The 15,032-nt window shown below is 44.3% G+C and overlaps 1 long non-coding RNA gene across 1 annotated transcript in view; it reads right to left on the reverse strand.

Annotated features, from left to right (window-relative positions):
- Positions 1–15,032, reverse strand: part of LOC140685663 (uncharacterized) — a 319,416-nt gene that overhangs the window by 208,291 nt on the left and 96,093 nt on the right. The window contains exon 4 of the long non-coding RNA XR_012058927.1: positions 6,868–6,963. This is a non-coding gene — a long non-coding RNA (uncharacterized lncRNA). The remainder of the gene's footprint in view (positions 1–6,867; positions 6,964–15,032) is intronic.

The raw sequence follows: 15,032 nt of genomic DNA on the forward strand, positions 1-15,032 counted from the left end.
AAGGAGGGGGCCAGAATGGATAGTGCTGGTCTTGGAAGACCTTGGTCTTCCAACACTACAGTGTGACCTCTGAGACTTGGTACGACTCCCAGAGAAACACCAATTGAAGTTTCAGCAAATTGACTTGTCTTTTCATCAGTGACAAATCTCTTTGTCAAGTGTGGTGACTAAAGACTTTGATATGGGTCCTGGGTCAAACACTCGCACTTCACAAGCTGGAGATAATTGCTCCCCAGCGCTCATGAAGTAAGTGGGTACCTGGGACGCATCAGGGGACAGGCAACTCCAGGAGGAGGAGGACACCAGGGGAAGAGGGGAGACAGAGTGGGGAGGCCCTCGTCTCTCTGCTCAGCCCAGTGGGCAGCTGTAACTGTGCCCCTGCTTTTCCATACTTCGCCGAGCCCACATGGACTTCACAGCACAAATCACCAAGTTATTTTGCTCACAGAGTTCTGAGCAGTTTAGAAGGAGACAGGACTGGAAATCGCCCAAGAGACTAGGATAGCGACTGAAGTCTGAGGACTGAGTTAAAAAGAGGTGTTGACCAAGCCTCCAACCCAGAGGCCTGACTGAGACCCGTGGGGAAATGACTTAGGCAGTCTGGGAAAGAGCTGCCTGAAATAGGAATTTTTTAAATGCTGGAATTTTATAATTGTCTTGTCGTAAAATGTTTTAAAATGAGCGAGTTTCTAAACAGTCTAGGAAGTAAATGAATGTAATTCATAATTGTTTTCCAGCCCTGGACAACCAAGGGCCTCCAGAAGGCTGGGGTGCTGTCCGGTCTGCCCTGCCTCCAAGCACTTGCTGCCAACGTGGTCTTCGGGAAGTTACCGAACCTCTCTGTGCATCAGACTCTTCATTGATAAAACTGTCATATCTTCCTTACAGGGCTGTAAAGATTTAAATTAGTTTATTAGAATTGAGTACTTAGAACAGTGCCTGATACATAATAAGCACTCAGTAGAATGCTGGGGTCCATTTATTGCTCCACTTTGATGCAGGTGTTAGGCCAGGAAAAAAGATGGCAATGATTCTTTTTTCACCACTAATTATTCATAAATGTCTCCACGAACCAGGCTCTGGTATTTCTTCTGGTACCACCACCATCCAAAATGACCTGACAGTCCCTCAAATTGCATCCTGCTTCAGAGAACATAGGGCATCTCGTAGTGGGATAGAGTGTGCTACTCGCCTTGAACCACACAGTTAACAACGCTGAACAATCATTTTTATCAGGATGAGAGTGGTGACAAGAAAATGAAAGGAGATGAAAGCAGCACAGATTCAACAGCAACCTGCCAAAAAAAAAAAAAGGAAGATGCAAACGCCACACATTCATCAAGGCGGAGGCAAAACCATCTCTCCTCTCTTCTGTTTTCTTGGGCTTTCTCCATAAACGGAGCTCTACCAAGACAAAGGAGAGAAGTGCTCTACGCAAAATGATGATCTCCCTGGCTGCTTCCAACAGAATGCCTTCCTTTCTCTGGGAGCAGAATGCCGGCTTAGACAAGCCACCATCTGCTCCTCAGCCCCAGCGCTCCGGAGGCCAGCCTTGGGTGGGTCCAGATTTGGACTTGGGTTCGCTCTGTGCTCCTGCAGCCTCCCTCCCCCACCCAAGGTCTGCGCAAACCCCGGCGGGCCCCAGGTTGCAAGCCGGCGGCACCTCCCCATGACGTGGAAAGCATCATCTCTGTGGTGGTTTAAGTGTGTTGTTGACGCCCTCATCAAAGCCTGAGCTCCCGCCTTGCGCTCAGGAAAGCAGCTGGTGATTGCTGAGTTAGGCGGGCTCTACGGACTGAGCAGCGGAGGCAGGCCCAGTGCTCAGCATATCCATGTAGACAGGTGTTTGACTCTGCGTTTTCCAGGTGGCCAGAAGGAAGCTGATGGTTTGGTGAAAGAGGAAGCCATGCGGGAGAGGAACAGCTCCCCAGCACTGGCAAGAGCACAGAGCCAGCCACTTGGCCGTCATCCATCTGTTCACCAGACGTGGTCTTCAAGCCAGAACTTTTCCTCTTGGGGTTCATACTGACTTTGAATTTTAATGGAGAGCCAGAGGATTCTGCTGTCAGTTTGTGCTCTTTTGTGGAGAGTGGTCTTTGGACCTGGGGAGTTAACTAGGTCACTGGGATAAGCGGCAGCTGGTGTCTGCATCGGGGCATCTCTTTCCCCCTCAGCCCAGGCTGCCAGGTGTGGCGTGAGCAGCTGAGGGAGCTGCGTGGAGTGTTCCTCTCCAGTGCCGCGTCTGCCTGCACGGAGCAGCGGGCGGCGCAGGGGATGCTTTCTGGGCACGGGGATGACAGGCGCCGTCCACAGCGAGCCTCACCAGGAAACCGTGAACACAGACCAACAAAGAAAACAGCTGCTCCTTGGAAGGCAGAAATCAAGGGGGGCATCCAAGCAGCTTGTTTTTGGCAGCAAGGAGAGTCACAAATGAGGTTTCAGTCCAATTAGGAGCCAACGGGACTTGCAACCCATGCCTGATGGGGGTTTCAGTGACATGGGCTCCATGCCTCCACAAGGTACAAAGCCATTTCCAAGGTGAACCTGAGAAACCCCAAAGACTTTCACTGGAAGACCTCAAGGGAATTAGGGCAACGATACGAGAGGCCTGGGAGGGGAAAAAAGGAGGAGAAAAAGCAAGTCTGAAAGTCCTCGAGGACCCCCTGTGACGGAAATTGGCACTCGGAAACTATCTTCAAGGCAGGGCGGTGGAACCATTATTCTCAGGGTCCCTCCAAGAGCTCACAGTAAATGGAGTTCGTTCGTCACAACATAAACGAGAGAAAGGGGTAGACCACCTGCCCCAGAGCTGGCACTGTGGGGCTCCTGCTCCTCCTCCTTGGGTCCTGTGACCCGGTGGACCCCGGGAAGGCTGCTGTCAGTTTTCCCACGGCACTCAGTTCTGGCAAAGGAGCAAGTCCAGTGGCAGCCAAACCCTTGACGTGATCCCATCAGCCCCACGATGACGGAGCTGACTGGTGGCGGGCCACAGGAGCGTAGGGGCCCATCGCCTCCTGCCTCTGACTGCACGAGTCACAGCACTTCCCCTCTGGGAAGCCCAAGGAAGACTATTTCTGGAATTTGGGGTGCAGAATCCCTCTGTACAAATAAGTGAGAGACATCTCAAGGATCAGGGATGGTGTCTTCTATTAACATTTGTTTATAATTTATATTCTATTTTTTTAATTGAATTATAGTTCATTTACAGTGTTGTGTTAGTTTCTGGTGTACAGCAATAGTGATTCAGTTGTACATATATATTCTTTTTTATATTCTTTTTCATTATAGGCTACTGCAAGCTAGTGAATGTAGTTCCTTGCGCTATACTGTAGAAACTTGTTGTTTATCCATTTTACATATAGTAGATTGTATCTGCTAATCCCAAATTCCTAATTTATCCTGCCCCTCACCTTTCCCCTTTGATAACCATAAGTTTGTTTTCTATGTCTCAAAGACATAGAAAACAATCTTTTTTTTTTAGATTTCACATATAAGTGATATCATATAGTCGCTATCTTCCGCTGTCTGACTTACTTTACTTAATCTCTAGGTCCTTCCATGTTGCTGCAGACAGCATTGTTTCATTCTTTTTTTATGGTCGAGTCCATACAAAAGACTACTAGCCCATTGTGTATGTGTGTGTGTATGTATGTATATATGTATCTTCTTTATCCAATCATCTTCTTTATCCAATCATACATCAATGGACATTTAGGTTGTTTCCATGTCTAAATTGCTTTATCCAATCATACATCAATGGACATTTAGGTTGTTTCCATGTCTAAATTGCTTCAAAAGGATCAAAGAATAATACATTCATATGTACACATGCACACAGGTTAGTCTGGTTAAACAACCGTGGCAGTCAGCAGTGGCACTATGAAAACATGGGACCAGGTAACCCTTTGTTATGACAGCTGGGGGAGGGGAGGGGCGTGCTGTGCACTGTAGGGTGTCCCTGGCCTCTGCTCACTAGATGCCCTGCCTTGAGAGTTACCAGATGAACATAAAAATGATACATAGATAGCTAATGTGTAGACGTATAATAATCAACAGTTACAGTCAGAAACAAGGAGCCCGATGTTTTTTAAAAGTTGAGCATTAACGTTAGCCTACACAGGTTCGGAGAGAAGGAAGCCAGGGTGGGAGCCTGGCTGTCACAGTCCTGGCGCTGCTGGCGTTTCCCGAGTGCTTCTGCCCGGGTGCAGTGTGGTTTCATGCACGAATTCATTTGGTCCTTATTACCATCCCTATTTTACCAGTGAGAAAAATGAGGCCTCAGGGGGTAAACTAACTTTTTGAAGGATGAGCAGCTAAAAAAACCAAAAGGGCCAGAATATGACCAGTTTGGTTGCCCTGTAACTACTTTACCTACACTCTCCCACATGACAGCATGAGCCACATGTGGCCACTGAACACGTGGAGGGTGACTGGTCCTAAATGAGATGTGTGGTAAGCGTAAAAGATGCTCCCAAATTCCAAAGATCTGTTGAAATGATATTTTTGAATATGTTGGATTAAACAAAATATATTATTAAAACCAGTTGTATCTTCTTAAAAATGTTTTAATGTGGCCTATGTGGCTTGCATTAAATTTCTATTAAGCACTGATGTGCTAAACAATACTATCCCCCCAAGTGTCAGTTTTAAGAAAGGCTGAAAAGGAAAGTCACGTGCTGTGGGCCAGGAGATAGGTACCTGCAGCAAGGGAGCCAGTATCGTCACCTTTCGTTATCAAATAAAAAATAAATATAAGTAAAATCAAAGAAACCTTTTTTTAGAAATAAAGTTACTATAAAGTTGGTAAAGGGCCAAATATTAAAAAAAAAAGAGTTTCAAAGTATGTATTATCAAGTTCATATGTCAGCGTACGCTCTTCGTTGACATCAGATGCTAATTATATGATCCCACAATGTGTCCTGGGTGGAGCTGCTGCTGGGCCTCATTGTCTCCTTCTCCATCATTCCACTCACCTCAACTTTATGCATTTCAGCTGGCCCAGGGCAAAGGGAAATTTCCAGTCAACTTACAGTTCCAGTTGCTGGCACTATTTTTTTAATCTTACACAGATTTGTCATTCAGAATGAGTCTCTGGGTGCTTTCTTACTACCTGTCCAACCAACCCACGAGGTCCCGTGTGCCTCCCTCCCTTTGACTGGTGGTATCATCATCCATCGCGATCTCACCACTTTTCCGGGGCCAGGCCCTCAGAGGTAGGTAAGCTGGTAGACTGGGGGGCCTGAATCCGTTTCCCTGTGATCATGGACCAGATCTGCAAAGTGTGGTTGATGATAGTACCAGCTTTGTAGAGTTGTTGTGAGGATTAACAAATTAACGCAGATGCAGCCCCTGGAATACTGCCTGGCACACGCTAGCTGCTTCGTACTGGATTTTCAGTGGTCTTTGGGTTTAAAGGGGGGGCCAAGTCATGTACGTGAGGATACACCCCTGTTCTCATCCACCCGTGCACTGGGGCCTATTCTCTCTCCCTCACTGGGGAGATCAGCGTGACAGCAGAGAGCAGCCAGGGTGACCAAAGACAGAGCAGCAGCGCACCATCGATGGAAGAAAGTTGCTCCTACCACATTGTCATTAGAGTTTGATGAACAACTCTGATCATCACAGTTTAAAATTATGGGATTCGGGACCAAAGCTGAGGGATTTGTTTCAAATCGGATAAATCCCCAGCAGAGGAAGTCTCTAAAGCAGGCGCCGGGAGAGCACACCCAGGAGGCACACGCAACGAGCTGCAAAGGGCTTTGTTGGAAAGGCCCAGGGGCCCCGCTCTGTTCCAGCGCGGGGCTGGGGTTTCAGGACAGAACAAAAGCTGGCGGCAGGCTGGAGACAGAGGAATGGTACACCACCTCCCTCTCCGGTCAATAATGGGAGATGGATGATGGTACCCGCTGAATAACCTCACTTTGCAACTTTTATGCGAAGGTTTGACAAATGACACTAGCGAAAGGTACAAGGGAGTGATTAAAACCAGCCCTTGTGAAAGGCAGAGATAACTGTCCTGGGGCTCAAGTCTCCTTGAGTTCCCCCCATTCCCACCCCCAATCCCTGACACTGCCTTGTGTTTTCCAGAATTTTTCTCATCTAATCACATCCTTCTCTCCTCCCTCTATCCTCCCCATACAACAGACTTGTCTTTGGGACTATTTTATCCATTAGACTCTATGTCGCTGGACTCAGAATAAAAGCTTGCCTGTCTGCCTGCCTGCCTGCCTGCCTTCAATGCACTAAAAGTCTCTTCAATTTGCTGTCGAGGCAGGAATTTTTCAGCATGTGTTTAGCAGTAACAACTTGCCCAAAATCCTTACAAAGAATTTTTCCTATGAGGAAAATCACCTGGAACTCCTATTAAAAACAGATTCTCAGGCCTCAAAGGAGAATTACTGAATCTGAATTTCCCTGGGAGATGGGGCTCTCTAGAGAGACCACGTGAATCTTACCATCAGAGAAGCCCAGAGAAACTGCTGAACTTCCTCTTACCACTTCCCTTGCAGGGAGTCGCTGCCTGGGTGGAGAAAGACAGTTCCAGTGCTCTGATCTTAAAGCTCTGCCCTCTACTTGGCTGAAAGCTTCCACCAAACTTTGATTCAAGCGGTGACCCACAAAAGGGACAAAACCCATCAAAGGCAAAAATCTCAGGGACCCAGTCTCTCAGAAGTGCTGATGGCTCAGGGGAACCGGACTGACCCAGATCGGAGCCACTACAGCCAAGGAGGGCTGTGCCTCCAAAGAGTCCAGGATGTAGTGAGTGTGTTCGAAGGCACTGACGATGACAAGAAAACGAATTATGTTCAGGAACAGCAAGCCTCAGCGTGGTCTTAATCTCAGAGGATTTGGGAGACGTCACCCTACCTTTCTCGTAAAGATGAGTCCAGTTCCTTCCACCAGTCACTGGCAGGAAAACAATTCACCAAAGTCTTGTTTTTTAAGCATGTCCTGATCAGTTTCCTGGAGCGAGAAAAACATGGAAAAGAGCTTGACATAAACACCTTGAGAAAATGTGCTTAGGAGTCCAGACCTAAAATAACAAATGCTTTGACTCTCAATAGCTGTATAGCTTGTGGGCAATCAAGCCCCACCCCCCCACGTTTACCCTGGGTAGAAGGAGGTATGGGCTACCCTGAAAAATCTTCTCTTTGTCCAGGCAGTGGGTCTGTAAAAACCATCACTGACCTGATGGAGGCATCTCGCTGGGCACCACGTTTATTATTCCCTGCACCAACTTGGCAGACGATGCTAAGATAAGCCAGAGCTGGGTGTAGCATGCAGTTTGTTGATACTGGCCCTTGGAAAGGAATCACCAAGTGACTCCTACAACCTCTGTCTTCCTTGCCCCCACCATTTCCATGTGTTTCACATCTGCTGTATTAAACATATATAATTATTATTATGTGTCAGTACACGCTTAATAAACCCATGTGGGGAGAGGCAGGAGGGACAAGTGAGCGCCCTTCCAGGGTAGCCTGTGGGACAGGATGGGACAGTTAAGGCATTAAGAAGAAGGATCCAGGTATACAGGATTCTCCGGAGGCCCTCACGACTGCTGCAATCAGCAACGTGTGTGCAAGATAGCATGGAGAACCATAGAAAGGCAAGATTTCAGAACCTCACAGGACAGAACAAACACATTTAAAATGACATCTGTCACTAATACAAACGTTTATGGCACTGTTATGGGAGGGGAGATAATATTAGGTGTCGGATGACCTAGAAGACGGAACAAGAGGGATATGGGGGCCCTGACCCTACTCTTTGCACAAAGAGACAGCCATGACCTACATCAGACTCAGGGTCACAAATGATCACCCCAAGAAATACAAAGAAGGAAAGCTCCAAGGTAAAAGAATGAGCTTGGTGTTACCTGTCTAGTTTATGACCTTTTCCCTTTGCTTTTCTTCCTCTTTTTTTTAACTGTCCTTCAACAAGGGGGCTGAAAAGCAATTTTCATGCTATGGCTCTAAATATCAGTTTATTCCTCTGATGGGGTTCCGAGCATGCCCAGTAGGGATGATTTAATACTGCGCTGACGACTTGCAACAGAAGAACGTCATGTGGAAAGGTAGTCTGCCACAGCTAATGGGCTCTCGTTTCAAAGGGATGCTGTGTGTACATTACCAGTGTATGGAGAAGGTGCAGAAAGGCCCAGGCAGCCATTAGGAATGGAGTGTTGTTGATGATGAAAAGGCACTTTGCCGGTGAGGGAATGGTGGGAGAGAGAAGGCTTATCTGTCTTTTTGATTAGAAATGCATGCTTCCTTTCATCATCTGAGCTGAAAAATTGGCTTCTGCTCTTGGTTTATGAAACCATTTTTCTTTTTCCTTTCTTCCCAGGTTTGCAAACTGCTTAATAAATTAGTTACTGTGAGGTACATGGGTGCCACAATAACCTTAGAGGCTTTTCCCAAATGCATCCTTAATATTTTATAAGTATTTAAATAGATTTATTCAATTTGAGCCGGCTGATTTATTAAAGCTGGCATTCTGGCATGAAAAGGGGGTTCTATGCAGATTGAAGCTGATCAAAACAAATTTAAGAAGTGCTCCCAATCCATAGGAAGTTTTTTTAGGAATGAGAGTTAAACTTTTGGATACAACTGGTTGAACAAACAAAGTGAAGAAACATCCAAAGCACAGAAGCTTGACGTGGGAGCACCAGGCCTGTGGTCACATAGGATGTTCTGAACAGTTCATGTATTTATTCGTTCACTCATTCAATCTACCTCACCGGGAGGGCTGGGAACTGTGCTAGGCACTGCTGTTTTTCTGTCCTTCTGTTCTACCCAGCTTTAAAAGATTATAGGACAAAACTTAAGGGTCTATATAGCTCTCAGCCCAAGGAAGACCATGAAAGTCAGATCATCTTATATAAGTCACCATTCTGAATTGCAAATAAAAGTGACTCCTCTGTTTGACAGAAAGGACAGAGATTTTTGGCCCCAAAGGGAGGTTCTTATCTCCAGCAAAAGTGATAGAGTCTGCTAGGAGTTCCTACTAGATGACTGCCATGTCAGCAGGTCTGGGACCGCCAACATCACCCTCCCCCGAGTCATGCCTTGGGCATCCATTATACCTGATGCTTCCAAATACCACCCCGAACCTCTGATCAGAAAATCAGATTCCAGACTCCAGCAGTATCAGACACTCAAACAGAATCCTCCCTGTGTGTCCAAGTAATCTGTGCAAGTCTAAATTCTCTTCTACTGGATAAAAAAAAAAAGCAGACTTAGAGATTTATATCAGGTCAAGAAAGCATCGGAGAAACACAGTCAGAATTAAAGAGAACATAAATCATCTTTTCAAAGTATGTTTTTTCTTATTTACCAGATTTCTAGATGCATCATATTTGTCAAGTATTAAATCTAAATAGTCAGACATCCAATCCTAAAGGAGATGAAATATATTTGGAAGCACACAATGACCAATTTCAAGCAGCATAATAGATAATGCCCCAGTGAAACTTCAGAGAGTATATGAACAATTAAGGTAATTATCCATACCAAAAACTATTTTACAGAAATGTGCTACAAAGAAAAAAAATTATGTTAGGGTCTAAATGATCAGAAAGAAAGCAGCAGCCACGTGGGCGATCTTTCCAAGGCCTTACCTCTTCTTTCCTCCACTACTATCTATTTGACTAAGAGAGCTGAAAATCATGCCATTTGTGTTAGAATCAAATGCAAATGGAATAATTGTCCCTTCTCTAATCAAAACACATTTGTGGACTGAAATACCACATGGGGCAATTTTCAGTTAATCATGGATGTTAATAGATATGACTCTAAGCTCATAAACAAACATTACTTTGGCTAATATAATATAGGAAATTACTGTTAAGCTTGATCAGACATGTAGCAAAAACTGAACTTCGCAGAAAGTCAGCAAATGAGCCGTCTGAAATAGAGATGCGCTTCAACAGTAATGAAAGATTAGATGTAGCTAAAATGCTTAGACAAATCATGCATTAGCCCTCGGAAATATTTAAAGCTGGCTTTGCTGAAAATGGCCAATATTAAGCATTACCAGAGTATTAGCTTCTTTAAAGAGCAAAACCCAGATGCTTAGTGATTGGAGATTTAAAAACTAGAAAATCAGGTTTACCAAAGTCAGTTACCCAGAGCTTGAATCATATCAAAGCCTCTAACAGCAAATAGTGTTTTCAAATGAAATGGAAATATTTAATACACATTCTATTTCCATCACTGAGCTTATACACCAATTTGAGATTCCTTCCTTTAACCGTCCTAAATGTAAAATATGTATTTATTTTGGTGACAAAATACCTAAATGTCTATAAAAGTCTTCCAATCATCTGGAAGACCAGGGCTGGATTCAGATCTGCAGGGGCACTAGTACAGGAAAAGCTCACCGCACTAACTCCACTTCCTGCCATGCACTTCAAATAAAACACTAAGCTTAAACCCCAGACCTCTTAGGTATGCTAAACCCAAAACATCTTCTTTCTAGGTTTACTCATTTCCAAATTCTAATATGTTCCTCAAAGCTGAGCTTTTCTTGTTTGAGGGGTCGGGACGCCTCCCCGTGCTTTCAGGGTCCCCTGCACGAAGTCTGCCTAAGAGCGACTGCCCTGAAGTGGAAGTAGTGTGAGCCAGCATTGACACGTAGGCTCTCTGCTGCAATCTTCTTTCTATCTCTAGGTCTATGTGCAGATTAATCTCTACATATCTATGCAGCGAAGTGAAGTACAAGATCATACTCTAAGCATCTACGAAATGCAAGCTCTCGTCCAAAAACTTGCAGTAAACAAAGGCCAAAATCAGCACTTCCTTTGGATTATTTAGGTAACTATCAGTCTTCCCCACTTTCACTGAAAATGTGGACCTATATGGAGAAAAGGAGAAGAATCCTGAGTAACAAATGAGTTCTCACTAAGGGGGCCATTTTCAATATGTGTGCAATCATTTTGTGATCTACCTTCCACTTTTTAGAAACTCCAGTATCGTCAAGTCTGGCCATCTATAATATGGCTGGTAAGAGTAATAACTGTATCTATTTACCACTCTGTACACATCAGGTTTTGTATTGCTGTTGCTTTAACTTACTCAACACAACAACCCTGTAAGTCAGGAACTGTTTTTCAATATGCATGTCTAAGATAAGAAAACAGAAGTTTAGGGAGGAAAAGAAATTTAACCTGGTTAATGGTGGAGCTGGGACTCGAACCTAGCCTAGGCAGACTTCAGAACTGCCGGTGAGGGTTAGTAAAAACACAACCTTTTCCAACAGACGCTGTCAGTATTCTGAGTTGCTTATGTTAAGAGAGTCTGTGCAAGCCAAAATTGCAAAATGTTCCCATTCATTGTGTAAGAGAAAAGAATTACCCCTATTTTTTTTAAAAAAAATAGAATTTCTGTTTTTAGCTTTAGGTTTGCAGCCCATTGCTCCATTTTCTCCATTATCAAGGAAACCAAGTAAAAGAAATATATTGTGCTGTGGGTCCTTGTCTGAATCACCTTGCCCTTCTTTCTTACTGAAAACCAGACTAAACATTTTGAAAGTCTACATTTTAAAATTTCCAACAGTAATGAGTAAACTGTACCTGGGGTGCTCTAACCAGCCCCCCACATGGTTAGCAGGCCCCACATTCTACAGATATAATTGTACCGGTGCACATTCCTGGCCTGACCCTATCTGGGTCCATCCATTCTTGGATACTCCTGATACGAAGTCCATGTAAAGCATTGGCTGTTCTGAAATTCACTGTTGGAAGACCATCAAGGAGGCAATGAACTTTCAAGGCCTAGTATCTTAAAGGAACCTATAAATGAAGTAGGTCAAGGATGAGGCCCATAAGTGGCTGGGAAAAAAAAAAAATCTCCACTTAGTTTATACAACTTCAGCTTCCCTGGCTGTTCAGATTCCATATAAGGAAGAGTAACTTTTCAAGCCAGCAGGCCTCGACATATTTCTTGGCCTTATAATTCTCACAGATCTAGACATTCCAAGGTAGAGGGTCATTCAAACAGAGTTGTAATTTCTTGTGTATATTTATTTCCAAAGTATCTTATGCATAGTTTCCCAATGAAATCATAGATTCGGGCTAGGGGAATGCTAGCTGGGTTATTTTTCAGGCATGCCCAGAAGAAGCAGTCGAAAAGAACTGCTCTGAGCTTCTCAAGCAAATAGGCCAGACTTGAGCCAAACTACCCCCACTACTCCGGTCACTTGAACGACAGCTTTTGTCTTGGAGATGATGGAAGAAGAGAAGAGGGAGGAAAGACATTCATACAATTTAAAAAATAAATTTCCCTATAAACACACAAGCCAGATTGGTAGGTTATGATACAGTCCAACAAGGATACACTGAGAGGCTAACCACCAGCATTCAAGTGTCTCCTCAAATCCCCACGACTCACCCACAGGGCCACCTTGAGCGCCCCACTCACTGCCTTAGTGCTTTGATCACCTCGTCTGTGCAACAACCAGGACAGACCAAGATGGCGACATGTCAGCTCTGGATCAGGTAGCTACTGAAAACAAGACGTCAAGTGTTTAATATTTGTTTTCCTGTGCTCAAAGATGAACTGAATAGTGTCTATATCATTTTACAACTTCAGCTGAAATTTGAGAGGCAGAATGACTAATAAAATGAGGAAGGTTTGAAAAGCAACACCAATCCAGGGCGCATCATTACTAACTCCACGATAATGAGAATACTGGGGTCAAAGTGCTGCTTAAACCTCATTACAAACCCTGAATTATCTAAGGAAAAAACAGGTTACTCTCTAGTTATCTAGCAAGTATTTATTATCATCCAATCATTCATTCAGCCCTTATTGACTGGACATTTCTCTAGGCACTTGGGATACATCGGTGAATAAGAGAGATGGAACCAGGCCCTGCTGCAGCTTACATTTTCATGGCGGGAGAAACTCAATAAACAATACAGAGAAGACATGAGACAATTCTCCTATAAATTAAAGCATGTTAAGTGCTAGGGAAGAAAGAGAAAGTTGGACAGCCTAAAGGACTGGGAAGTTGGGAGTTGGAGTTGGGCACTGGTGTAGACTGCCCTCTTAAAGTGGTCAGTGGAGGCTTCATTGAAAAAATGACTGACATTTGAGCAGCAACTTCTAGGTGGTAAGGGAGTGAGCTATGCAGGTATGTGGGAGAGAGCACATCTGGGGTTGAAGGAACAGCAGGTAGCTATAAAGACGGTGGCTCTTTGCCCTAAGAGGGCAAGAAGCCATTTGTTGCAGGGATTTTGCCTAGAGAAGAGTGGTGACCTGACCATCTTTCTAAATTCAAAACCTGTATTAACATCCATAAAGGTTTCTTTGCACAGTTAAAATACGTATGTACGTAAGCACAGTCTCCTACGCTTACATACCTACCAAACTGCCATCAGGCACTGAGTATGGGTTTTCTAGTTGGAAGGACAGGACAGTACAGGGCAGTGTTGCTCCATCAAACATTATTCTCCCATTAATACTAAAGCCTAACTCAAGCATTTGCAGAATTGAATTTTACTGGCATTTGTTAAGTACCCACTCCTGTGCCTGAAAGTGGACCAGACACAGTTGGGAATGAAGACTTGTTCATTGGATTGGGAGATCTTCATGGGAGTTGGGAGGAGGGTGTAAGATACACAGTTTTGTCACTTGATTTTGCTCAATTTCCAGCTTCTCATTTGCAAATCCAAAGGAGAATATCTTTTATTTCTCAAAGACTGGGTGAGGATTGAATGAAATAATGTGTCAAACACCTTTATGTTCTGGCTGCCCACCGGTTCCAAACATCAGACACATACACTGCAGCTCGTCACTTAACAAATGCTGTTTATCTCTCCCCTGAGTTGATGAAAGATGTCATTATTTTAAAATTAAACTAACATGAAGCCAAGGAGGTACCCAGTTTGCTAGCAAAGCAGTCCTGTCTACATACCATTAGCAGAATAGGATTTTAAAAGATACTCAGAAAGAATGGAGAACATGGAACCTGTGGGCAGCCAGAACATAAAGTCCCAGAGTGCACTGGGAGTGTGGGATTCCAGATAAGATCCCCAAGGAGAAACTCGTGTACCCCTTTAACGTATAAGTAGTGTATAACACTCACTAGAACCTGAACATGACAAAGACAAGAGGGATAATGGCCAAAAAGATCTCTGCTCTTAAATCCCATTTTTGAGAAATTATTCCTAATTACAGTCAATGGAGACTACAGAAAACATACCCTGGCGTTGGAAAGCTTGGGCATAGCCACTTACTTCTGCTGTGACTTTGATCCAGTTGCTGAGCCTGCTGGGATCTGAGATGGAGAACCATCCAGCACAGACTGAGGTACAGAGGTATTTGGGTGCAGGGAATCCCCAAAGTTACACAAGCAGCTGCCTCCATCTGCTAGTAAGGTCAGCACAGAGGTTGCTGAGGGACATTACACTGGTTGACCTGCATCCCCAAAGCTGGACCCATGGTGAGTCAGAGTCCAAGCCTTGAAAGGAAGGATCGGGTGCCATGTTACACACTCCGCCATAATGCGGTCCAGCTTTGGCCTGTGTCTGGCGCTCTCCCCGCCACCCCTGCTCTCAGACCCCAAACCCTAATGTTGCAAGGGCAGCAGGATCCAAAATAAGAATTGTGGCTTAGAAGAATCCATCAGAGGGCTTCTGTGCCTGAAAGAAAGGAAGGACCCAATAGAGCCTAGAGGCAACGTAGCTATGATACCCAGTTAGCTGGGAGTTCATTTAGCAAACACAGTTCCCTTTATCTGATGTACTTTCAGCATTGCTTATGAGCTGTATCCTACTTAGGAGTATGAGCTCTCCAATTATTTGCCTTACATTATGAACCATTTATCTAGTCAATCTAATATTCTTCCCTTATGCATCTTAATACCTCAGTTAACTATTATGAGTCATTTGTTATTTGTATACCAGAAAACTGCTTTCCAAGTTATTACTTATTGGTCATAATCAATTAGGGAAGTTTTTAGACGATGGCTGTCTTATATAAATACACTGGTAAAGTTCAGGTCCTGTGATTTCTGACAATTAAATTGTT

This window comes from Vicugna pacos, chromosome 15 (assembly GCF_048564905.1).
Source record: "Vicugna pacos chromosome 15, VicPac4, whole genome shotgun sequence".
Classification (NCBI taxonomy): Eukaryota; Metazoa; Chordata; class Mammalia; order Artiodactyla; family Camelidae; genus Vicugna; species Vicugna pacos.